Source organism: Tupaia chinensis, unplaced genomic scaffold (genome assembly GCF_000334495.1).
Source record: "Tupaia chinensis unplaced genomic scaffold, TupChi_1.0 Scaffold000222_1, whole genome shotgun sequence".
In the NCBI taxonomy this organism is placed as follows: Eukaryota; Metazoa; Chordata; class Mammalia; order Scandentia; family Tupaiidae; genus Tupaia; species Tupaia belangeri.
Window position 1 is genome coordinate 2126640 of NW_006159697.1, and position 25918 is coordinate 2152557.

The window sequence follows — 25918 nt, forward strand, 5'->3', positions numbered from 1 at the left end:
CAGCAGTTAGCATAATGGCTATGTCGCTGGACTCCCATGTAGTCGACTGCGGTTCGAGTCCTGGACCCGGTGGCTTAAACTCATGCCGGGTGTATGTGCGTGCGTGCCCAAGATCCCGAGAGGAGAATGGAGGAGAAGGGATTGCGGCATGGCCATTGCCCCTGGGGGGTGATTTCTCGCTGTCTGTCTCTCTGTCTCTTGCTGTCTTTCTGGCGAGCGCATGTGCCCTATAGCAAAATAGTCTCTCCAAAAAAAAAAGAATGACGTAACAAACTACTTCAACAAACTTTCAGTTAAACCATTGCCAGGTTCCAAAAGAAAATAAGCCCCCTTGTGGTATATAGCTATAGTTTTCTTCTGGTGGGCCATTTAGGTGGGTCCCAATTAATTAGGGATCAGGTCACCTGCCCTTCATCCCCAAGATAAAACTGAAAAGCGACACAGGCTAGTGGCCACCAGGTGTGACCATCACACTAGGACTTGCAAACATCGCATTTATTTAAGTGGGGACACACCCATTTTCAAGTCTCTCCCTCACCCTCACGTGCCCCAGACAGCTACTCAAACTTGGCCTTCATCCTTGCTCGACAGCTTTCTCACCTTAGTCTTTTATTATGGCTGCATCTCTGTAACAGCGCGTGAAAATACCTCCTTGTTAGATCAGCAGCTTGTATCCCGGCTGTCTGCTTGATGAACTACTTAGAGTCAAAAACAGTGTGCACACTCACGTGCTCTGAATACCCACTGGCCCCTCTGCTGTCTCCTTATCTGTCATCCCTTCTTCTCTCTCTCCTTCATTGTGTATGCACAGAGGTCACGTTCCACGTCCCACCGAGCTCATAACATCCTTGCCAATGAGCTAAACACCCTTGGCTATTTATTCTATCCCGTTCAACCAGAGAACATGCCTGCGTCCACGCTCTCTGTTCTCGTTCTTCTTTTTTTTTTTTTTTTTGGAGAGATTTTCGCTATAGGGCACATGCGCTCGCCAGACAGAGAGAGACATAGAGACAGAAAGCGAGAAATCACCCCCCCGGGGGGATGGTCACGCTGCAATCCCTTCTCCTCCGTTCTCCTCTCGGGATCATGGGCACGCATGCACACGTGCCCGGCGTGAGTTTTAAGCCACCAGGTCCGGGACGCGAACCACGGTCGACTACGTGGGAGTCTCCAGCGACATAGCCATTACGCTAACTGCTGGTTCCCTCTGTTCTCGTTCTTATCATCCCTAGAAACAGACCATACTGAGACAACAGAGGGTTAACAATGTGGTGCTGGTCACTGAATTCACGTAGATCCTTTAAAACGCCGAGGACTGCCTAACACATGTTTCGGTTCAATTCAACCCTGGTTATCGCGAAGGTCTACTGTTCTCCAGTCTCCTCTCGCTTCTCTCCTGATTCTCAGTAAAGCATACAATGACTCCACCACAAATACAACACCTGTCATTAAATAAGGCACCTTCAACCTGCTATACCCAGAACAACTAGCACTCAAACTAGAGCAAATGCCCTCCTCATCCCTTCCTGTATCCTACTTGGGTCAGTCCATCCATTTATTTTCTGCACCTAATTCTCTCTTCCTCAGGAATAGCATACTCTTTACCTTTTAAAATCTTTTATTTTTAAAATTTTATTCATTGTAATTATTTTTTTTAAGTTGACCAGAAAGAGACAGAGAGAGAGAGAGAAGGAAAGTAAGAAAGCAAGCCACCAGGTTCAGGTCTTGAACCGTGGTCAGCCATGTTGGAGTCCAGCTGCATTAACTATCACACTACCTGGTGGCACACTTCTTAAAATCTTTAATAATTTAGCTCCTAGAAGATTGTTCATGAAACAAGCTAGTCTTCTTTCAAGTTTGTCAAGGCCAGGGGGTGGGGGAATGAGGGAAGAAAATGAAAATCAAGAGAAAGAGGAAGACATCGGGAGAGAAGGAGGGAGGGAAAATAAAGGAAGGAAGAGAGAAAAAGCGAGAGGGGATGAAAATAAGAGGGATAAGAGAAAAGAAAACATAAGAAAGTAAGAAAAGGCCAGCCCTAGAGTCTAGGGATTAAGGAAACAAGATTGCACATGGCAGACCTTGGTTCATACCCTTGTCAGACACTTGAAAAATATACAGGGTGTGTGTGCATGTGTGTGTGTGTGTGCACGCACGTGCATGCTCCAATTACAACAGAGTGAATAAATGGAGGAGAAGGGATTGTGACATGACTACACCCTATTGGAGGGTGCTTTTTACCTCTCTCTGGTGAGTGCACATGCCTTCCAGCAATTAGAGAGAGAGAGAAAATGAAAGAAAGAAAGAAAGAAAGAAAGAAAGAAAGAAAGAAAGAAAGAAAGAAAAAAAGAAAAGAAAAGAAAAGAAAAGAAAAGAAAAGAAAAGAAAAGAAAAGAAAAGAAAAGAAAAGAAAAGAAAAGAAAAGAAAAAAGAAAAGAAAAGAAAAGAAAGAGAGGAAGGAAGGAAGAACATCTCCTTTATTCCAACCTTCTCTCTTACTGTATTGATTCCTGGAATAATTTGGTCAATTACTTTTTTCATTTCCTCCCAGCTTGCTCCTATACTTCTCCAATCTGTCTTCCAACTAGTCACTCAAGAAAGAAGAAAGAAAGAAAGAAAGAAAGAAAGAAAGAAAGAAAGAAAGAAAGAAAGAAAGAGAGAGAGAGAAAGGAAAAGAAAAGTGTCCTCCAAAGGCCACCAATGACCCCCATCCTGCAAAAGTCAATGGATAGTCCTCAGTTCTATTCCTTTCTGACATAGCTACAGCATTCATCAGTCTAAAATAAGCCATATCCTTGACATGGCTGACACCAGGAATTCTTTTTTTTCTTCCTCCAAATTTGAATGTTCCCTCTCCTTTGTACTTTCTTGGCTGGATAGTCTTCATCTATCCAGATTAGTCTGCTTTCTTTTGGTTTCAAATTACAAAAGTGTTTCATCGTGTGGGAGCACTTGGCTGAGCCTCACGCTGTCCTTCCAAGTCTCTTCTGCAAGTTAAGCCGATCTTCTATGGGAGAAAAGGCACTGCTCTTTTACATTCTCACAGTAACCCACTTGCGTCAGACATGGCGGAGTGAGCCATAGTCACAGACGAGAAATACAGGTTTCTGGTTCAAATGAATAGTGCAGCTTTGGGAGCAGCAGATGGCATAATGGCTATGCCGCTGGACTCCCACTCAGTCCACTGCAGTCGGAGCCTTGAGCCCATGAGCTAAAACTCAAGCCAGGTGTATGTGTGTACGAGCCCGAAATCCTGAGAGGAGCCTGGCGAAGAAGGCATTTTGGCAAGGCCGTCCTCTCTGGGTCTGTGGGGGGGTGGGGGCTGATTTCTCATGAGCCCTATAGCAAAATCTCTCACACACACAAGAAAAGTACAGTTTTATGATTATGTCTGCCATCATGAGCACACACAAGGCATGTGGAAGAACAGTCACGCACCAGGGCCCAGCAGTGACATGGTCGTTAAGGCACTGGATTCCCTCATGCCAACCATAGTTTGAGCCCTAAACCTGGTGGCTTGAAAATCACACCAGGCATGAGTGTCCAAAAATTCAGCAAGAGAAAGAAGGAGGAGGGATTGTGGTGTGGCCATCCCCATTGGGGGTGATTTCTCACTTTTTTTTTTTTTTTTTTTTGGGGGGTTTTAGAAATCACCCCCCAGGGGGGATGGTCACGCCGCAATCCCTTCTCCTCCATTCTCCTCTCGGGATCTTGGGCACGCACGCACACGCGCCCGGCGTGAGTTTTTAAGACACCGGGTCCGGGACACGAACCGCGGTCGACTACGTGGGAATCCAGCGACATAGCCATTACGCTAACTGCTGGTTCCCTCACTTTTTCTCCTTCTCTGACAAGCACACATACCCTAAGACAAAAAGCTTTAAAAAAGGAAAAAAAAAATCAAGCACTAAGATTCAGTAATGACATCTAAGAGCAACATCTGAACTGCAGAAATGGGGTATAGCAAAGAGTTCTTTAAAATATGTAGGCAAATACATTCTTTGGATTTGATTTTGAAACACTCAAACTTGAGCATGACCAACAGAATTTTACAACTCCTTGATATTTAAGTATGGCCCATTCTGGGGAGAAAATAATACCGATAGTGTGTTTGAAAAACAGCATAATAATCTGAAAAAGAACGGTCGCCTATTTGAATAAAACTTTCCATTTATGGTGCTAATCCATGTAATGCTAAACATTCCTACTCCAAAAATATAAGCCTTGTCCTTTTGAAGAGTTAACCATTACAGGGTAAAACCATGACACCCAGTGGCCAAAGACTTCCAATGCTACACAAATCCCTCGGTGGCTGTACTTTATCACCGTCATAAATGAATCCATTTCTTTACTGAAAAGCACGTGATTAAAACAGGTCATGCATTCACAAATGACAGCATATGTTTGCACGCACGCATGAAGATCGTCCTTGTCATGTGAAAACTGCAGATGCTAATACGGCGGTTTGTCACTGCGTCAACAGAACCATGCGACACCTCTCCTTAATACCGGCGGTTTGTCACTGCGTCAACAGAACCATGCAACATCTGTCCTTAATACTTATGCCCCTTTCCAAAGAGCCCCTGGTCAATGTTCATGACTAGAACTCATTCTGGGCTTGGCTTTCTTTTTCCTTTTTGCAAAACCCAATAAAGAAATGTGAAATGAATGATTTCATGTGATGAGCACCAATGGAAGGGGTCATTATTGATATAGAAAGCAGAACATTGCATGACAAAGAGGGGACATTCGAGAGTACTTATTCACACTTGGGTTGCTTCTCTTTAATTGGCCAATTTCACTCACTGGTATCCCTCACCCCGATTTCATTACTTTTATAAACTTGGAAAGGTAGGGTAATGAACGATAAGTTCAAATCAGATTCTGACCATGTGACCTAATTGATCTGTAACTTTTTTTTTTTTTCTGGAGAGGTTTTTGCTATAGGGCGCATGTGCTCGCCAGAAAGACAGAGACAGAGAGACAGAAAGCAAGAAATCACCCCCCGGGGGGATGGCCACGCTGCAATCCCTTCTCCTCCATTCTCCTCTCGGGATCTTGGGCACGCACACACACACGTGACTGGTGTGAGTTTAAGCCACCAGGTTAGGACTCAAACCACGGTCGACTACATAGGAGTTTAGCGACGTAGTCATTACATTAACTGCTGGTCCCTTGATCTGTAACTTTGAGCAAGCATTTTAAGTCTCTGAAATTCAAGTATCTCTATATGAAATATGAAATTATACTTTAATTTTTATTTTAGATATGGAAGAAAGAATTCCTACCTATTCCTATTGTTGTAAGGATTGTCTATATATGGATATATATCTACATGTTCATAAAGTAGTTAGGGGTCTGGCTTTCATTCAATACCTATAGTTATCATTACGATTCAAATTAATTTACGTCCAAGAGTATAATCTCTACCTATTGAGTGAGATTAGGGGGACTTTGGCAGAATTATCTTCCTAGTGTCCTTTCCATGTATTTCTTCCCTTGGGAGGGGGGCAGGGAGAAGTTGATTTATTTGTTCCATGAGAGAGCAAGAGATGAGAGTGACAGGTGGGCCCAACAGAGTCTTGGTTCTGCAACCCACTCTAGGCTCAGGCCGCCGGGACTTCAGGGCATCTTCTGTGCATGTGGTTGACGTGTACAGGGCCATGCCTTGGGACATGAACCCGCACCGTCTCATGTGGTTTCTGCATCATGGCACGTTGTATTACCAACACATCGCTGAGGCTGGCCTACTTAACTCTATGTTGATTTCTATATTGCTTTGCAAAAGAGATGTAGCTGAAAGGATGGGGGTTCTGCTGGTACCTTGACAAAGGATATTCCATGATGTCTGTTAAGTCTGTTCTGTAAATATCCCCAAGCATATTGCTATTCAACAGAGTCAACGATTCCCAGAAAGATGTCAAGTGGTCTTTTCATGACCTGGTTCACTGTTCACTTCAGAACTGCTGAGATTCTTCGTAGTCTAGGAAGTCATCAAATAAATATTATCATGGAAATCTTTATTATCTTCTATTAGATTGTTTTTCTATGCAAAAATGTGTCATAACTTTCCCAATGACACAATAGAATGTTTTTTTCTTTTTGAATTTTCTTCTTCTCTTCTTTTTTTCTATTTTTGGGGAGTTAAATCAGTTTTTTTTTTAATAATCATTTTATTTAGCTTTACTTATTTATTTTAATTTGTCCAGAGAAGGACAGAGAGGAAGAGAAAGAGAGAGAGAGAGAGAGAGAGAGTGAGTGAGAAAGCAACGCAAGGTCCAGGACTCAAACTGTGGTTGATCATGAGGGAGTCCAGGCCCTTAGCCACCATGCCACCTGTCGGCCTCGAAAGTTAAATCAATTCTTCACTTTGGTGTCACCTTTGGGAACGGAATGATCAACACAGCTCACCTGTCACATAGAAGAAAACAAACCCTACATGACATTTAAGATAAAGAAACTCCGAATTTCCCAACCAGTTGAATTCTGCTCCTCCTTAGAGGGTGTTTTGGTAAAAGAGGGTGGCTCTATAAAATGCAAATGAGTCAAACCCTCAAGGATGCTCAAGAAAACTACAGAAGAGGTGTCTGAACAGCGGCAGCAACTGGCCCTTCTCATGGGGACAGGGAAAAGCCACACAGAAGAACCTTGAGAAGTTACCTGTAACATGCCATTGACTGTTCTCACAACCAGAAACTGCCCTAAGGGACTCTCAGAAAACCTTAACAGTTTAAGAACGTTAGGTATTTACTAAGAAAAGGAACTGACTTCCACTTCTGCATTTGTCCTTATTGTAGAGTGCCTTAGTTACTAACCTAAAAAAACATATTTTTTTTAGAGAGAGATTTTTGCCATAGGGCCCATCCAACCGCCAGAGACACAGAAAGAGAAAAAGTAAATAAATAAAGTGAGAAATCACCACCCCAGGAGGATGGGTATACCACAGCTCCTTCTCCATTCTCCTCTTGGGATTGTGGGCACACATTCAGATGAGCCCAGTGTGAGTTTTAAGCTACCAGGTCCGGGACTCAAACTGCAATCGACCATGTGGGGGTATAGCGACATAACCATTATGCTATCTGCTGGTCCTTCCTTCCTTCCTTCATTCATTTATAATTCTATGGATGAGAGAGTGACTGAGATAGCATTTCCCACAGGGTCCTAACACCATGGTCTACACCTTCGCTCTAAGCCAGCTCTGGACCATAAGCAAACACGTGTCTGGTTTCCTCAGGGAAGTCTGGTCTTGAACCACGAACCTTCCCATGTGGGACCACCTTGCCAAGTATCACATTTTAACTGCTGCACCACCAGCCAGCCCCTAGAGCGCCTGATTTAAGTAGAGCTCAGTGGGGAGATGGTGTTCCAAAATACCACCTCCATTTTCGGGCAGCACACACTCTCAACATCCATTTGCTAGAAGTAGACATCCAGTTATTTTGAGAGAGAAAGAGAAATGAATTAAGAGAGTAATTAAGCAAATAAGCAAGGACAGATCAATCAAGAAAAGACGCTAAGTAGCATCATGCTTCTTCAAATGTAGCACTATGAACATAAAAACAGCTCACAGCTCATTCCTATGCTATTTTTAATTTCCATCACAATAAACATTCTAGCAGTTTCTGCTTTATTTGAGTTTTCTAACTAAGAGTACCTTTCACCTTGCAAGAAGCGAAAACAATGTTGAGAGGACACATTCTGTGTCATATGTATATAATCATGTTTATAATTATATAATTTAGACTTACCACATGACTTATTACAGGACACTCTGCATTAATTGTAAATAAGTTTGATTATGCTTTTGGGTTTTATCCCTTTCCCTCCCTTTGTGACTTTTTTTTTTTTTTTGGAGAGGTTTTTGCTGTAGGGCGCATGCGCTCGCCAGACAGAGAGAGACATAGAGACAGAAAGCGAGAAATCACCCCCCAGGGGGGATGGCCACACTGCAATCCCTTCTCCTCCATTCTCCTCTCGGGATCTTGGGCACACACGGACACGTGCCCGGCATGGGTTTTAAGCCACCGGGTCCGGGAAGTGAACTGTGGTCGACTACATGGGAGTCCAGCGACATAGCCATTGCGCTAATTGCTGGTCCCATCCCTTTGTGACTTCTTACAGTAGCTTTCCCAGGCCATGCCATCTTTGGATAGTCTAATGGCAGGGTTAGTTAGGCAAGTCCATCCATATTTGTGCTCCAGGAATTTCAAGCATAAGAATCATTGGAAGTTGCCTTCTGCCATTTTGTGATGCCTTTGGACCTTCCACAGGGCCAGAATTGTGAGTCAATAAACCTCACTGTCTTTAGGAATCGCCCAGTCTCAGGCATTTCTGTTAGCAACAAAATAGCAGACTACAACAAAAGGCAATGAGCTATAGCAGGTCAGCTGACGCTCAATGGTGACATCACTGGATTCGCACTTAGGCGACTGTGGTTTGAGTCCTGGACTCAGTGGCTTAAAACTCATGGTGCGTGCATGCTTGAGTGTGCCTTTTTTGGTACTGAGCTTTTATTTTTCATTTTTTTTCTTTTTTTTTCATTAACCTATAATACAAGCAAAAACATAATTTAGTAATGACCGAACCTATGTGACTATGTAAATTATATAAATTTTGCTAAGTGATTGGTCTTGTGAAAAGAGATGTCACTACAAGTTGGTGCCCGTTTTAAGTGAAATCTCTTTTCACAAAGTAATTAAGGGCTTAGCCAGATAAGGTCAATGGGATGAGAACTATCATGGTCTTGCGACGACTTTTTGCTTCCTTACCCTGAATTTGTATGGTCAATAGATTCACTTTGGGATCCTACAGAAATCTCTGCCACATTATCTCTCTTCATTCATAAATTAAGGCCTTCATAATTATTGCAATTTTCTCAATCTCTTCATGTGAAATTTCTCTTAGTCATTTGATTATAAATATTTCATAGTTCCTTCCTTGAATTTCCATGCATAGACCCCATTCTGCTATTAAAAGTGGTTTCAGGGGCCACCAGGTGGCATGGTGGTTAAGGATGCTGGACTCCCACATGGCCGACCACAGTTTGAGTCCCAGAAGACCTGGCAGCTTGCCTTCTCACTTTTCTCTCTCTCTCTCTCTCACTCTGTCCCTCTTTGGTCAAATGAAAATAAATAAATAAGTTAAATAAAATAATTTAAAATTTGGTTTCATACTCTAATTAAAAGTTCAACATGACGGTGAAATCCCATTTCTATGGTGATTGATCTATCTACACTGTAGGAGACTGAAGCAATTTTTAAAGTGGAATCTGGTTGTTTAGGATGTAGAAAGCTACTCACTTTGAAAGGAAGATAAAATGCTTCAAAAAGGAGGAAATGATTTTCTTTGATCAATACATTACATCACTGCACTTGAAATGTTTCCTATTGCCTTTCAGCATTTTTAAAATTTGCCAGAGGGTGCAGGCACATACCAGAGAGAGAGGAAATAAGTGAGAAATCAGCTCCATTGAAGCAAGGTCATGCCACAATCCCTTCTCCTCCATTTCTCCCTTTCTGGATTTTGGACATGCATGCGCACATGTCAAGGCATGGTCTTCCAAGCTGCCTGGTCCAGGACACGAATCGCTAAGTTGGCCATGGGGGATCCAGCTACTTAGTTAACATATCACAGACTGGTCCTGGCTTTAATTTTTTAAAAATGTAAGAGAACAGAAAACAATTTATCTTTATCATCTGTTGCACATATACATGTGTAAATATTTACAATGTCGTATTAAAATTGACTCACGCTGCTTCAGTAAATCATGTTTATGAACTTAGAAAATAAAGAATCAGGTATTTTAAGAAGACTTCCTTGTACTAAGAATTTCGTGAAAGCTGTAATTGTTCTCTTTTTTTTTTGGAGAAGTTTTTGTTATAGGGCACGAACGCTCGCCAGAAAGACAGAGAGAGACAGAGAGAAATCACCCCCCCCCCCGGGAGGGATGGCCACACCACAATCCCTTCTCCCTGACCCTCCTCTTGGGATCTTGGGTGCGTACACACACACACACACACACACACACACACACACACACACACACATGCCTGATATGAGTTTAAGCCACCGGGTCAGGGACTTGAACCATGGTCAACTACATGGGAATCCAGTGCCATAGCCATTACACCAACTGCTGATCCCGAAAGCTGTAACTGTGAGCTATCTATGTCAGTGTTTTTATGTTTGATAGAACAATATTATAGCCCAAAGGAAATGACTAAGCTCAGAAAACTTGGCCCAAGTGCCTAGCTAAGGAAGCCAGGAGAGTGCATCAATGTTTGTTCCCAAAGCCTATGAAAGAGTAACTGGAAACCCCTTGGAGTCCTATAGATGCTGCTTCCTGGTCCTTCGTAGGAGCTGGTGAGGTCTAGAAATAAGTACATGCATCTCATCTACTACGGCCCCAGTTCTAAACACTGTAGGAGCAAGAAAAACAGCTTACCAGAATATGGAGTATGCTTCACAGTGAAGCAGAAACGGCTAGGGCTCATGGAGCCAGCAAGGGCTCATGGAGCCAGCAAGTGGCATAGTGGTTAACATGCTCGACTCCCACCTGGCCAACCATGCTTCAAGTCCCAGTGCTGGTGGCTTGCTTTCTCACTTTCTCTCTCTCTCTCTCTCTTTTAAGCACATGTGCCCTGTAGCAAACTTAAAAATAATAACAATAAATTAAATGAAAGAAATACATTTTTAAAAACTCTAGGGCTCCAACATGAAAACACTGGAAAATGAATTGTTGGCAGCTATATGATCAATTATATGTTTGACTATCGTTTTCTAAGTTTGAATTGTTGGAGACAAAGCATCGACATGGCCAGGAACATCTTCGATGCTGAGTGGATGGTTGTGCTACAGCTTCAAAGGGCTGCTTTCTCAGATGATCAACAGCATGTATGTATTAGCTGTATGATATTCTCCTGTGCTTTCAGGAGAGGCCAAAATTCATTTACTGTAATGCACGGATCACAGTATACAATCAATGCTCTAAAAATAGGTAATAAAATCCAACCTAAGATTTTGCTCATTATGGAACCGTAATAATATCCAAAAGTGAATGTTAACATGTTGTGGAACACGTACCTTCCCTAAATTAATTTTATTAGAAGCATCTCCTTTTCTAGTTACACATACAAATCTCACAAATTCAAATAACAAAAAGTCACGTTTTCAATTTGCACTCAAGAGCAGATTGAAAGTTGTGACACACTTTTGCAAAGAAAAACTGGTCACGACTCTCCAGATGACCTAATATTTAAATGAAATCTATGTACACACACGTCTCACACACACACACACGTGCCAAATATTGAAATAAAACCTATGTATACACACACATACCACACACATATAAACACACATATCTATATGCCATACACATACCATATATATGTATGTATCATATGTAGCTAGACAGAGCCACCTCTGTTTTAAAACCAGCTCCCAGATGACAAGCCCAATTCCTCTGAAATGAGGAAGAAGGGTTTGAGAGCCGAGCCAGCAAATTATGCCTCTATGGCCACATTTGACGGCCTTTTTTATAAATCACATTTTGCTGGAGTGCAGCCACACCCAGTTCATGGATGTACTGTCAAAGGACACCCCAAGGCTCACAGTGGAGCTGAGTCTCTGAGACGGCAACCATGCTGGCTACGAAGCTGCTATTTGGACGCTCTGGTCTCTCACAGAAAACGTCTGCCGACCTCTCGTGTAGAGCCGTGCATCTCTAACTTGACCAGGCATCAGAATTCCCGGAGGCTTCTTAAAGCAGATGGCTGGACCTCCCCTGTAAAGTTTGGATTGGCAGGTTACGGGTGAAGCCAAAGAATGTGCATTTCTAACCAGTTCTCCAGTAATGCTGATGCTGCTGCTCCAAAGACACTTTTTCTTTTCAGAATTATTTTAACTTTACTTTTTTTTTTTAATTTTAATTTTCATCAGAGAGGGACAGAGAAAGAGAGAGAAAGTGAGCTGCCAGGTCCGGGACTCAAACTGTGGTCAGCTATGTGAGAGTCCAACATCCTTAACCACCATGTCACCTGCCAGTCCCGACACTTTTATTTTTTTTAAAGGATTTTGTGATGAGCACTCGCCAGAGAGAGACAGTGAGACAGAAAGCAAGAAATCGCCCCCTAGGAGGTGGGGATGGCCACACCACAATCTTTTCTCTTCCATTCTCCTAGAATTTGGGGCATACACTTGGATACATGCCTGGCATGACTTTCCAAGCCACCGGTTCTGGGACTTGAACCACAGTCAACCGCATGGGAGTCCAGTGCCGTAACCACTACTCCACTTGCTGGTCCCCAAGGACTTCATTTTGAGAACCCCTAATGAAGAGTACGAGAGAACTGGTACAGGCAGAGACATTATGACCTTCGCCAGGCCAGTATTCTCTAAACGACGAGACCACAGCGTGGCTGACACGTGGCCGAACTAGCCGTTTCCATCTCACCTGCCATCTCCAAAACATGCATCTCCAATCCTCTTACCAGGAGTTCTGAAGCTTCGGTGATTATTATGCACCTCTTTCAGTCTATTAGTGAGGAGACTACATGTCATAGCAGACGGTACATGGGTTGTTCAGGGATAGACTTGGAGCAAAGAGTTGAAAACCTGCCTCTTTTTGATTATTATTATTTATTCAATTCCATTTGTTATTATTTAATTTGATGAGAGAGAGACAGGGAAAGGGAGAAAGCGAGCCTCCAGGTCCAGGACTCGAACCGCTACCAGCCATGTGGGAATCCAGCGCCTTTAAGCACCATGCCACCTGCCCCTCCCCTGCTTTCTTCAGTACCTACTGGGACCTCACATGGTGCTTTTACAGAATTCTAGACTCTCATGATGGAAAAAGAACCAGAAGGACACTGGCCTCTGTTCAGTTGCTTTGCCTCCAAAGAACTGGCAGATACAGAAGGGGTCTTTCCCAGCTACTCTACGGTTCTTGGTTCCATTCCTTGACAAAAAATAAAGCAGAAGGACCAGCAGTTAGCATAATGGCTATGTTGCTGGACTCCCATGTAGTTGATTGCGGTTCGCGTCCCGAACCTGGTGGCTTGAAACTCACACTGGGCGTGTGTGCGTGCGTGCCCAAGATCCCGAGAGGAGAACAGAGGAGAAGGGACTGCGGCATGGACATCTCCCCTGGGGGGTGATTTCTCGCTTTCTGTCTCTCTGTCTCTGGCGAGCGCACATGCCCTATAGCAAAAACCTCTCCAATAAATAAATAAATAAATAAAGCAGAGCTACCTCTGCGACTCAGTGGTAATGCACTGTTCAAGAGAAGCCGGATCCCACATGGCAACTGTGGTTCGAATCCCTGGCCCAGTCAGTTCAAGAAACACACCAGGAATACCTATGAGTGTGCAGGATCTAAAGGAGAAAGGAAGAAGGGCTTGTGGCGTAATTAATCCCCACTGGGAGGTGCTTTCTCCTTCTCCCTCTTTCTATGACATGTATACTTGCCTTCTGGCAAGGTCAACAAAAGAAAGAAGTGGAGGGGGGAAAAGACAAATAAAAGTTTTAAAAGGCAAAACCAAAACAAAAACCCAGAAGCTTTCCATGGACACTTTCCAAGTTGGAGCTCTCAGCAAGACCGAGGTGCTATTTGTTCACAATTTCTAGAGAATTCGATAAGGGTAAAATGACCTTGGAAAATTATCTCCCTAGGAGTCAAGTGGTGATTCTGTATTCTGTGACTATATTCTGATTTTTAGAAAAGGAATTTCAATGCCAGCGTTATCAAGATTATACCATTAGCAGGAAGGAGATCAATTGTTCGAGACATGATCTTGAATCAATTATCTTGCGTAACAGCTTTGCACACTGTGACAATACATTAGATCTTTTCTCGAATGTCACATCCCCTCATGCTCCATTTGAATTCCAAAGTCATTCCGATTAGTTCATTTAGCATCTTTCAAAACTCTTGACATACCTGTCCCTTCAAAGAGAAGCATATTTGGTTGCCCCCTTTAAAAAAGAAGATAAAAACAGTCCTGAGTTTAAGTTCACACGGTTCGCTGAAAGAACCGCTGAGAATATAATGATAGATCAAAAAAAACTGCCTTCTGTCTAAGCTATCACTTAACAAAGGATGCAGGTTTTGCCACATTTGAAATGCAAAATGTGCAACCCCCGCTACGAGAGGAAGAGCCCTAATTTAATTACATTATGATTACTTTGCTTTAGCAGATACATCTTGTTTCAGTCAAGCATGGCCTTATGCTGATGGTTGGCGTCTTCTACGAGGGGAGTTTGGTGCAGAGGAGAAAGAACCCTCTGAATCACAACGGTGTTCACAGGAATAACTAAGCCTTCAAGGATAGGTGAGCATGCTGGCCTTCAAAGTCAATACACACGTTTTCAAAGCTCCATAATTACCGTTCACATTATTTGCCCAGCAACATAAGTGTCCAAACCATCTAAAGTTGTACAATATATCGTTTTTAAAAAATTATTTCATTTTATTTTATTCATTATTATTAATATTATCTAATTTGACCAGAGAGACAGAGTAAGCGAGAGAGAGTAAGGTACCAGGTCTGGGACTCGAACCATGGTCGACCACGTGGAAGTTCAACGCCTTAACCGCCACACCAGCTGGCCCTGTACATTACATCTTAACATCTTTAGGTAGATGTACATTTCAATGACAATCTGGAAGCCAAACACCCCAGAAACACTGGGCGATGCAAAAAACATGTCATGACTTTTCCAGGGACCTAATAGATACTTATCCTGGATATGGTGCTAGATTCAGTGAATCTCATTTCATTGGAATATTATGACAATGTACAAACACAGTATTGGTTACTGTTCTAATGTCTCGATATTGTTTTTTTCGCTTTAGTCATTGGTGTTGAGCTTTTACCCAGTTTTCCCAGTCTATCCTGTTTAGTCATCAGTTTGTGGCCCTGCCTGTGCTGTCCAAAGCTTGGGTCCTTTCTCTGTCTTTCTGTCTTGTTTAACTTTTTATTCTAGCATACCAAGAATCCATTATGACTATATTGTCTTGACCATCCACTCCATGTGCCTGCGAATACTGACTCCTCCAAACACTCTGCAACTTTCCCTGAGTCCGCGTCACCATCTGGGCTGCTGCAACCATTTCTGCCTCCTGCTGTTGGTACTCCCCTCCCGTTACCCATCTCCTCTGCCACCTCTTCACTGTCCAGCCCCTTCAGTCCTCTGTCCTCTGTCCTCTCCCTTATAGCCTCCATTTCCTGTGTCCATTTCTTCAGCTGTCCAGATAATGTCCTCAACTACTGAGGTCCGGTGCTTTACCCATTTACCCAAATCTGCCCAGTCAAGAGTCCTAACCCGGGTGGACTCCAGCGTCAAATATGAGCCTATGTGCTGTATATCCCTAGGCCATTCAGTGTCCACAACTCTTCCGGTTAAGGACTGTGTGCATTTTACAGATGAGCAAACTGAACCTCAGAGAAACAAAGTGCCTTCCCGAGGTTGCATTAAGGAGTCTAACTGGGCAGTCTGGCCCCAGAGCCTATATCCCACGCTGTTCTACTCACTGCCTCTAAAAGAGAGCTATCGGGACCCGTAGATGGCATAACAGTAGATAGCATAATGGTTATGTCTCTGGATTCCCACGAAGTAGACTGTGGTTTGAGTCTGGACCCAGAAGCTTAAAACTCATGCCAGGAACGTGTGCACGTGTGCTCAAGATCCCTAGAGAAGAATGGAGGAGAATGGATTGTGGTGTGGCCATCCCTCCTGGTGAGTGATTTATTACTTTCTATCTCTGTCTGTCTGGTGAGCACGCATGCCCTATAGTAAAAATACATACATACATACATATATACATACATAAGAGCGAGAGAGAGAGAGAGAGAGAGAGAGCTCTCCTCTTCTTGTGAATCTGTGAGTGTAGGAGCTCTGCGAGCCACTTATTCTGAGTAGTCAAAATAGCCAATACAGTAAACTAAACTGTCACTCGCTATACCATACCCCATCCCCTTCCAGAACGCTGTTTTTCTTTCCGTAACAGATAAGCTCATGCTCTCCCTGGAAGACCCATCCTGGATCAGCAGATCCAAGATGCCTGCCATAATGACCACTAGAAGACCCCGAAGCTCATCACAATGTCACTTACAGGTAAATTACACACCTACCAGTGCCTTGACAGCTTGCAATCACCAGAAATACCATGGAAAATGTCCTTAAAAAGGAGAAAAAAGCAGGTTTTGGAATTCCAAGAAGTGCTCCCCTTTTTCGGGAAGAGCCTTGAATATTCCTTCTATTACCCTAACCCACGCCCTCATTACCTCATTTGCTGTATCTTAAACCCCCAACTCAAGATGAGCAAGAAGACAATTCACAAGCTCAGCCCTTGCTTCTCCACTCCTTGCCCAGTGAGTAAAACATTGCCACCACACCCAGTTTGGGTTTCCACTATTCGGAATGGCAAAAAGCAGCATCTTCGGGAATGTTAAAAATTGGTAACTAAACCAACAGTCAGCGAGAAAGATACAAAACGTGGAGAGAGTAAGTCCTGGCAGGATTTGAGTCTTTCTCAGAGAACTACCTCTTGTATTTCTGGTGTCTTTCTGAGTCTTTGGATAGATGCCATTTTTTCATGCCTAAACCTTAGGTCCCAGGACTCTTGCCCTTATTTTCAGGCAATTTATGAACGTTGCAGAGAGAGAAAATACAATGCCTCGTAGTGGAAGTCCTAAGCATGAAAGCTACACTTTCACATGCTAGTGAGACAATCTCTCCTCCCTCATCCCCTCCTGCAATCTCAGAGATGTTCTTCCTGTTGTCCATCTGCTGTATCACATTCCACTGGCTCCGGATTTCTCATGATATTCACTAGACTTATTATCTACTCGCCTTCAGACTTTATCTTCTCCCTCCAAATTTTCATTTCTACCCACCTTTAAAACATCATCTTCCAACTACCCAAACTTTTCCGCCTTATAGTTAGGATTCTCTGTGTCTGCATTCTCTCATTTTTTATCTTCTATAGAACTTTCCGCCATTAGTGTGAGCTAGAGAGAATGGTGAAGGGTATTTTTTTTCAACACATAATAAACCATTTATTTAGTTATTATTTTTTCTAAGGTTTCTGCCATAGAGTGCATGTACTCACCAGAAAAAGACAGTGAGAGGTTAAGTGAGAAATCACCCCCACCAGGGGGGATGGCCACACTGAAATCCCTTCTCCTCCATTCTCCTCTCAATATTTTGGTCACACACATGCGAGCCTGTCATGATTTTCAAGATGCCAGACCCGGGACTCAAACCACAGTTGGCCATGTGGAAATTCATTGCCTTAACCACTATGCCACCTACTGGCCTCTAATAAACCTTGTATGGTAGGATAGTTACAGAACTACAGAAAAGCTGCAAGGATAATAAGAGTGCATGTACCCAATAGACCCTAATTCCCTATTGTTAACATCTTACATCAGTCTGCTATTATCACAAATAATGAGCTGGTATGGCACCTTACTATTTTTATTTTTTAATTTTCCAGAGGCATGTGTGTGTGTTCGCCAAGGGAGGGAAGTGAAAGAGAGAATGAGAAAGCACACCCCTATGGGGCATGATCACACTGTCATCCCTTCTTTTTTATTCCTTCCTCCTATAGGGATTTTGGGCATGCACACATATGGGCCCTGACTGTTTTTCAAGCCAGGACTCGAACCGCGTCGTAACTGGCTACATGGGATCCATTCACCTTATCCGCCACATCACCAACTGGCATAATTTCTCATCAAAAACTAAAGTCCACAGTTCATTTAGATTTACTTACTTTTCCCAAAATGTCTATTTGGTACTCTAGGATTCCATCTGGCTACATATTACAATTTAATTTTTACCAACAGGGTCCTTGCAGTGTTCCCATTTCTAGCACGGCAGCCACACTTCTCCTGCTTCAGCTTCCTGAGTCACTGGGATCACAGGTACACGCAATGCAACTGTATCCAGCTTGAGGACAGACTGGGAATAGAACCCAGGCCTCCCGTGTGGTCCCAGCCTCCAGAAGACAGTAATTTAGCTGCACGCTCCACTGTAGCTGGGACCTCAAGACCATTTTCAACAATAAGGAATTAAATATTTGATTTTAGACTACCTAAATAGCCTGACATTTGTAAACCTGTGTGTGTATACGACTTGTTGTTTGTGAAAAGAAGGTAGCATACCTTCAGTGATCATGCGGTCGGTGTAGAGAGGATGAAAGCCAGAGAGTCAAGGGCTCCATAGGAGCAGGACTCAAAATGACAGAGAAAACAGACGTATCTGAGGTCCAACAAATCTGGGCTCGAGGTGCACCAGTGGATTTAGTGAACAGAGAGCTCCACGCTGTCCTAGCTGGGGGTCATGTGCAGCTGCTGCGATGAAAAGACCCTACAATGTAATGGTTCAGACAGGACAGAAGTTTTCAAACCTTGCTCATGCTCTACCCTAGAGAAGCCAAGGTGGCCGAGAGCTGCAAGAAGAGTTTTGCCGTCCCGGTCACGTGTTTTAACATCAGAGTGGGTTAAAGTCAACTGCTTCAGCTGTCCAACTGTTGAGCCAAGATACAGGAAGAACGAATGGGATGTACCCATTTTTCTCAAGGATGGGAGACAGAACTTGCTCATGACACTGCTGTGTCCACACTCTAGGGGCTGAGGCGTAATCACATGGCCACATACCAAGATCAAAAATAGTCAGGGCAATGCAGGGTCTAACTGGAAGTCCGTATGCTCACTAAAACTCGGTTAGGTTCACAAGAATAAAAATTCTAGGCGACAGTGAACACTGGGAGAATAAACACCGCTCAACCCTGGGTAGATCTTAAAGTAAGTATCTGGTGCCAGGTTGTGTGGTATTTGTGTAAGGCAAGGCTCTGCAACACTGAGGTCACATGGAAAGGTCCCATGTTCCCATCCCGAGATCTCCCTACACATGCATGTCCTCGTGATCATGGCTGGCTGAGGTGAGGGGTGGATTGTGGCATGAAGACCCTGTTTGAGGTCTCTCTCTCTTCCCTCTCTCCTATACAATAAATGAATAAATAAATGTAAGGAAAGATGACATCTCGATCAACACTGGAAATAGGACAGACGGAAGCAGCATCTCGTTGAGTTCACTAATTGACGGCATTTTCCAAGTCCCTTCCAGCAGCCGCACCTCTCAAACAGGTGAGCAAGATGGGGTGAGGAGAGAAAAGAGCACGCCTGAAATTTTCAAGTTTGTATGGTGACACTAAAAGTTAGAGCCACTATAAATTTTCAACTTTTATGGTGACACTATTCTCCTCAGGAATCCGGTATGAAATATGTCTTGCTTTTTTAACAGGAAAGGTCAGTTTGAAAGGCTTCCATGGAGTTGTTCTTCTCATAGAAATCTTTACTCCAGAGGTCCTGGTGTCAAGTCGGGGTGGGGTGAGGTGGGGTGGGAAGGTGGTTTTCTAGTTCTTATTTGTGTCTGTTCTGTTCCAACTGTGCCCTCAGGTCTTGGAAAATAACAAGAGGATAGGTTTTTAGATACACCCGGATGACATTCCCCCAAATTCTGTTTTTTACCTGATTCCCAGGATACACCACTGACTAGTGGAACTCTTTTGCGATCTAAGATCTGGGAATTAGAACCAACACTGAGGCATCCTAAGATATCTCTTCTATAGTTTTCTTTGGTATTTCTCAGACACATAGGTAAAGTGCCACAGCAGAAGAAGAATGAGTAATTCAGGCATGTAACACCATCTCTGATACATAGTTTAGTTGCCTGCCCTTCCTTTTCCTGCAAAGGGTGCTGAAGACGCAAACCAACTCAGGTCTTGGGACAGACCAAGACTGTAAGGCTACATTTCTGTTGACCCAGATGTTCTGTTCACCAGACCTAACTTATCCCATGTGTACAGAATGAGTAGGATAGCAGTGAGAGTCTCAAACTCTCCAATGTGAAGAAGGTGAAAGAAGGAGGGAGGGGAGGCAAAGAATGGGTTCACCTAATACAGTGGCTCATGCCAACTGGAAACACAGACAATGGATAATCTTGTACTTACACCATGCTTAAGGCTACACCATTTTGACTTAACCATATCATGTTTTTAAGAGAGAATTTTGCTATAGGGTACAAGAACTTGCATGCATGAGAGACAGAGAGAGATCAAGAGAGACAGAAAGCAAGAAATAACCGCCCAGGGGGGATGACCACACCACAATCCCTTCTCCTCCATTCTCTTCATGGGATTTTGGGCATGCACACACATATATCTGGTGTGAGTTCTAAGTCACCAGGTCTGGGACTTGAACCACGGTCAACTACGCAGAAGTCCAGCAACATAACCATTACACACCTGCTGGCCCCGTCATATCAATTTTTAACATACTAAGCAAAAACAACTCTGATATTATACTAAAGTGACTGAATTTAAGAGTCTACTTTTGAGAGTCTTATAAAAGATACCAGTGATAAGGCATAGTTACAGCTAGCCTGCATATGTGAGGAGTCTTCAAAAAGTTAATGTAGAGGGACCAGCAGTTAGCGTAATGGCTATGTTGCTAGACTCCCACGTAGTTGACCACGGTTCGTGTCCCGGACCCGGTGGCTTAATACTCACAACGGGCGCATGTGCGTGCGTGCCCAAGATCCCGAGAGGAGAACGGAAGAGAAGGGACTGTGGCATGGCCAACCCCCCTGGGGGGTGATTTCTCACTTTCTGTCTCTCTGTCTCTCTCTGTCTATCTAGCGAGCACATGCGCCCTATAGCAAAAACTTCTCTTAAAAAAAAAAGTTAATGTAGAGAGTTTATCACAAAAACACCAGACCCCAATTACAATTTTTTGCACCTAAATGAAGTTGTACATTAATTTCATTTTCTAAAACCTTTTTGAAGTCCTTTGTAGACTATACATAACATATATGTTATATGTAATAACATAAATACCTCTTGAGGAACAAGAAGAAGCATTATGAATAATTCTGCATTCTTGGAGGATTTTTGGAATGTTTTCTTAAAAGGATTACAATTCAATTATATAAATTCAATTCATTTACCATTTACCCATTTCAATGAAAAAACCCAGATAGATGGGAAAATGGGTACATAATTCCCTGATAGAAGAACAAAGAGTAACTAAGGATAACCACTTCAGTTCTCAAAATTAACGCCTCAGTTCCAAAAATGAAATGTATTTTTATGTACAATAAATGTAAAATAAAAAAATATTAAATTAGAATAGTCTTGAATCCTAAGGATCCTGAACTAAATGGGTACTGATTGATACTCAATTGATTACAATGGGGTTTGAGATAGCTCTTAAAAGTTTCCCCTTATTTTCTGCCTAAACAGAAATGATCAACTTGACAGGGAAAAGGATGGTTCTATTAGACAGGAAAAAATAATACATATCGAACAAACACCAAAAGCATGTTTCACTGATGTGTGTAGAGGGATAGGGGGGATGCACTATTGAAACGCAAGCTCTGTGTGTGCTCTCACCATGCAAGGGCCATGCTCACAGATTCACATTGGTTTTAAGGTTCGCTCTGGTGGGACCAGCAGTTGGCGTGATGGCTATGTCGCTGGACTCCCACGTGGTTGAGTGCGGTTCGAGTCCCGGACCCGGTGGCTTCAACTCACGCCGGGCGCGTGTGCGTGTGTGCCCAAGATCCTGAGAGGAGAATGGAGGAGAAGGGATTGCAGCGTGGCCATCCCCCCTGGGGGGTGATTTCTCGCTTTCTGTCTCTCTGTCTCTCTCTGTCTGTCTGGTGAGTGCACGCGCCCTATAGCAAAAAAAAAAAAAAAAAAAAGATTCACTCTGGCAGTGACAGAACATTAAGCATTCCACTGCTATAGATCTGCATCATTTTGATGTTTTTACTTCTTTCCTTCTAATAATGAAGTTCCAATAAAACAGCCAGCCAAGTAAATGCCATCTGAGTGTTCTAAGTTGATGGATGACATTAAATAATTCTAGTTAATGAGGCACAAAGATGACGAGCAGCTACAAAGGAATTGTGGTGGTTAGCTTGGACGCGCAGATAATTTCTCAGGGGGATACATGTGAGGCAGAGTGCTCAGGAATAAGGAAATCGTCTTAGCATTTTGTAAGCAACAAGGGCATTCACAGAGAAGGACCACAGGGCGGACTTGGAGGATGGAGAGAAAACTCGCTCAGGACATGCTTGGGGCTCCCAGATCTCGTCATGCCACTCTTTGTCTTGGGAATCAAGGGCTTCGTTTCCTTTCTGCAGGGGACTGAGTTGGGTCACCAGAAATGAAATGCTTCCTAACTTCCTCCCCACCATGTTTCATGAGCCATCCATAGAGAGGAAGGTTTCCTTTCATGGCTGAATGTTTGTTCTTTTTTTATAAAAACTAACCTGGGGGAGATATCCTCCAGGACCAGCAGATGGCAACGCAGTTATGTCACTGGACTCCCACATAGTTGACTGCAGTTTTGAGTCCTGGATCCAGCAGCTTAAAACTCATGCCGGGCGTGTGTGCGTGCATGCCCCAAATTCTGAGCAGAGAGTGGAGGAGAAGGGATTGTGATGTGGCCATCCCTCGTGTGGAGTGACTTCTTGCTTTCTGTCTCTCTGGTGAGTGCATGCACCTGATAGCAAAAATCTCTTAAAAAAAAAAAAAAGGAAGGAAGAAAAAAACAACAACATGTTTTCCTTCCTGCATTGATTAAATAAGAAACCATGGGGACGTTTGGCATGAATTTCATTTTGGTTAACATCAGGCAACTCACAACGCAAGCACCTGCTGATATAAAACTCCAGAACGGTTTTAACTACCCCTCTCAATGTTTTTACCGCTTGCAGAACTAAACACGAAGGCACTAAGTCAGTCCATGTCATCTTCCTGTTTAAATCTCCACTAGGAAAAATGCCCTAGAAGACTATTTCAGAAACATGAGAACGCAGGGGCTTCTTTCACCTTCTTGGTCTACCTTACCTTGACATCAAATTGCACTTAACTGGCCCTGTATGTGCCTGCACTGGACTTGTGTGATGCCAAATTAATTTAGAAACTGCTCGATATTTGCTTTCTTAATTGAACTTATCACCACTAAGTTGGAATTGATAGCCTGAGGATAACATTAGAAGTAGCAGAAAAATTCACCGACTTTGTCTTTTTCATCTAAATGCATGAGCCTCCGGCAGCAGGGGTCAACAGAGCATAATATGATTCTGCCAGATAAATAATGCAGGCTACAGGGCTCCTACGACTTCTTCCTTATTCCATATTCTCAACCTTAATATTTTTCTTCCTCTCCCCAATCTATTTATGAGATAAATTCTGCGTAGCTCCAATTCCCTTTCCTTTTAATTGTTCTGTCAGTGTTGGCATTTTACGTTCTCCCGTCTTAATAGAGTTGCAAGTAAACAAAGCTTGTCCTTGAGAAGTTTTGCAAAGTCACAGACGGCTGATTAAATGGCACATGCCCTCGGTTTCCATGTGGAATAGGATCATGATCCTTCACCCACTGCCTTAGGAGGAGAATGATGCTGCAGCTGCCTTGATAAAGTGCTACTGAGCAACATCCTCCAGAGATTTCAGGGTCAGGCAGACCGCTAGTTCAATCTTGCCACATTCTAGTCTTCTTCACCAGAAGACAGGTAGCTCCCCACTGGAAAAGGAGTTCGCTAGCATTGCTGGTAGGATTCTAGGAGCTACAGCCGGTAGCTTTTCGCCACCTGGATGTTTGTGTTCCTCCACTGTGTTTGTCCTTACAACCAACCTAGAGCAGCCTGTGCCTTTCACTGAGTATGGTAAGAATAAAATACTCTCCCACCACACACACACTCACACACAAACGTGCCTATTGTAATCCCTCCATCCTGTAAATGTGTGTCCTTATGTGGCAAAAGGGACTTTGCAGATATGATTTTTTATTTATTTATTTATTTTTTTTGGAGAGATTTTCACTGTAGGGCGCGTGCGCTCGCCAGACAGACAGAGAGAGACATAGAGACAGAAAGCGAGAAATCACCCCCCAGAGGGGATGGTCACGCCGCAATCCCTTCTCCTCCATTCTCCTCTCGGGATCTTGGGCACGCACGCACACGCGCCCGGCGTGAGTTTTAAGCCACCGGGTCCGGGACACGAACCGCGGTCGACTACGTGGGAGTCCAGCGACATAGCCATTACGCTAACTGCTGGTTCCCTTTGCAGATATGATTAAGCCAAGGACCTGAAGATGGGAAATCATCCTATCAAGCCAAGGCAAATCCCAAGGATCCCTGCAAGTGAAAGATGGAGTAGAATTGGGTAAGAGAGAGCATTTAGAAGACGTTATTCTGCTTACTTTGAAGAAGAATAAAGGGGCCACAAGCCCCAAGAAATACAAGTGGCCTCTTGTAGCCGGAAAAGGGAGTGAAACATTTTTCCCTTAATCATCTAAAAAACTACAACTTGTTGATGACCGTGGGAGTGCTGGGTGATCAGACCCAACACCCATGCTGGTTCTTGTTCCATGTTCATGAAGAATTAGAGACGCAGACACAGAGAGGAGACTAAAGCAGAGTTTGTTAGGGAAAGTGAAAAAGCTTCCCAAGTAGTTGAAGGGGGTCCGAATGGGTTGCTAAAGAGAAGGTGGAGGCAAGGGGGTTTATCTAGCAGCTAGAGCATTGGGCTTGCTCTCTGATAAGAAGGTAGGCCTTCGAAAATACTGGGTTATCAGGCAAGTCACGGTGCATTTTTGCATAGGAAAACATGTCATGACTTCCCCATGACCTAAGAGTTGTTTGATACTCTGGGTGATTAATTACCCTATTCTTTGTGGGGTCAGCAGACCATAGCTTTCTGTACTTCTTGTCAGAATACAGTTACTAAATAGAAATCATTGCCCTTAGCTACAGTTGCTTTGAGTCTCCATGCAGCCAGCTTTTGGCTGTGAAAGCTTAGCCACTGTGACTCCATCTTGGCCTTTACCCTGTCTGTGTGTTCAATACCCCTATCTCCTGCTTTATTAGTTAGGAGCCATGTATCCTGTAGAGATATGTTCAAGGGGTGTATATTGTACATTAACCAGACCATAGAGGAAAAACAGAGACTTCATTAAAAAGAAAAACACAGTGACTTCCTTTTGGGACCCTTAACCTAACTACCTGTAAGTGTGGTCTATCTAATTCCTATCTCACTGATACCTTGACTTTAGCCCAATGAGAGATCTGATCTTACCCACTATAAGATAATAAATCCATGTTGTTTTAAACCACTAAATTTGTGATAATGTGTCAGAGCAGTGATACGAACGTAACACATGTGGAATTGCATAAACAGGATGTTTTTCACGGAAGTACCTTGTAGTTTTAATTAATGACTTTATTGATTTAATTTAAATTTCCCTGACATTCTAATTAAAAACTGAATTTCACTGAATGAGTTGATGAGTATAATTTGAAGAGAGAGACATGAGTTCCACTAGTATATTATGAACACTGTAATACAGAGTTTATCATGACATGCAACTCCAGTTCCAGATCTCAAGTGTGAAACCTCATGGCTGTTTCTGTTTTTACTTTTTGAGTAATTACCTGTGTATCACCAAGTGATTCATTTCTATTGCTGGCTTTTGATTTCTCAACTCTATACAATGATCTGTTGCAATACACAAAATGTACTTAAATTAAAATACTTCCCTCATTTCCTTATTACTTTTTTTCAATAGTTCTATTACTATATTGACTTTTTCTAGTGGTTACTATGATGAACTGAATTGTGTACATAAAAAATTCCTACTTGGGGGGCCAGTAAGTGACGGGTGCTGGACTCCCTTATGGCTAACTGTGGTTTGAGCCCCAGATCTGGTGGCTTGCTTTCTCACTCAAGTTTCTCTAGTGAACACACATGCCCTATAGCAAATTAAAAAATAATAATAATAAATAAAATTAAATGGATGATTCTTTAAAAAAAAGAAAAAAAAAAAAAACCTCCTAATTGGGCTGA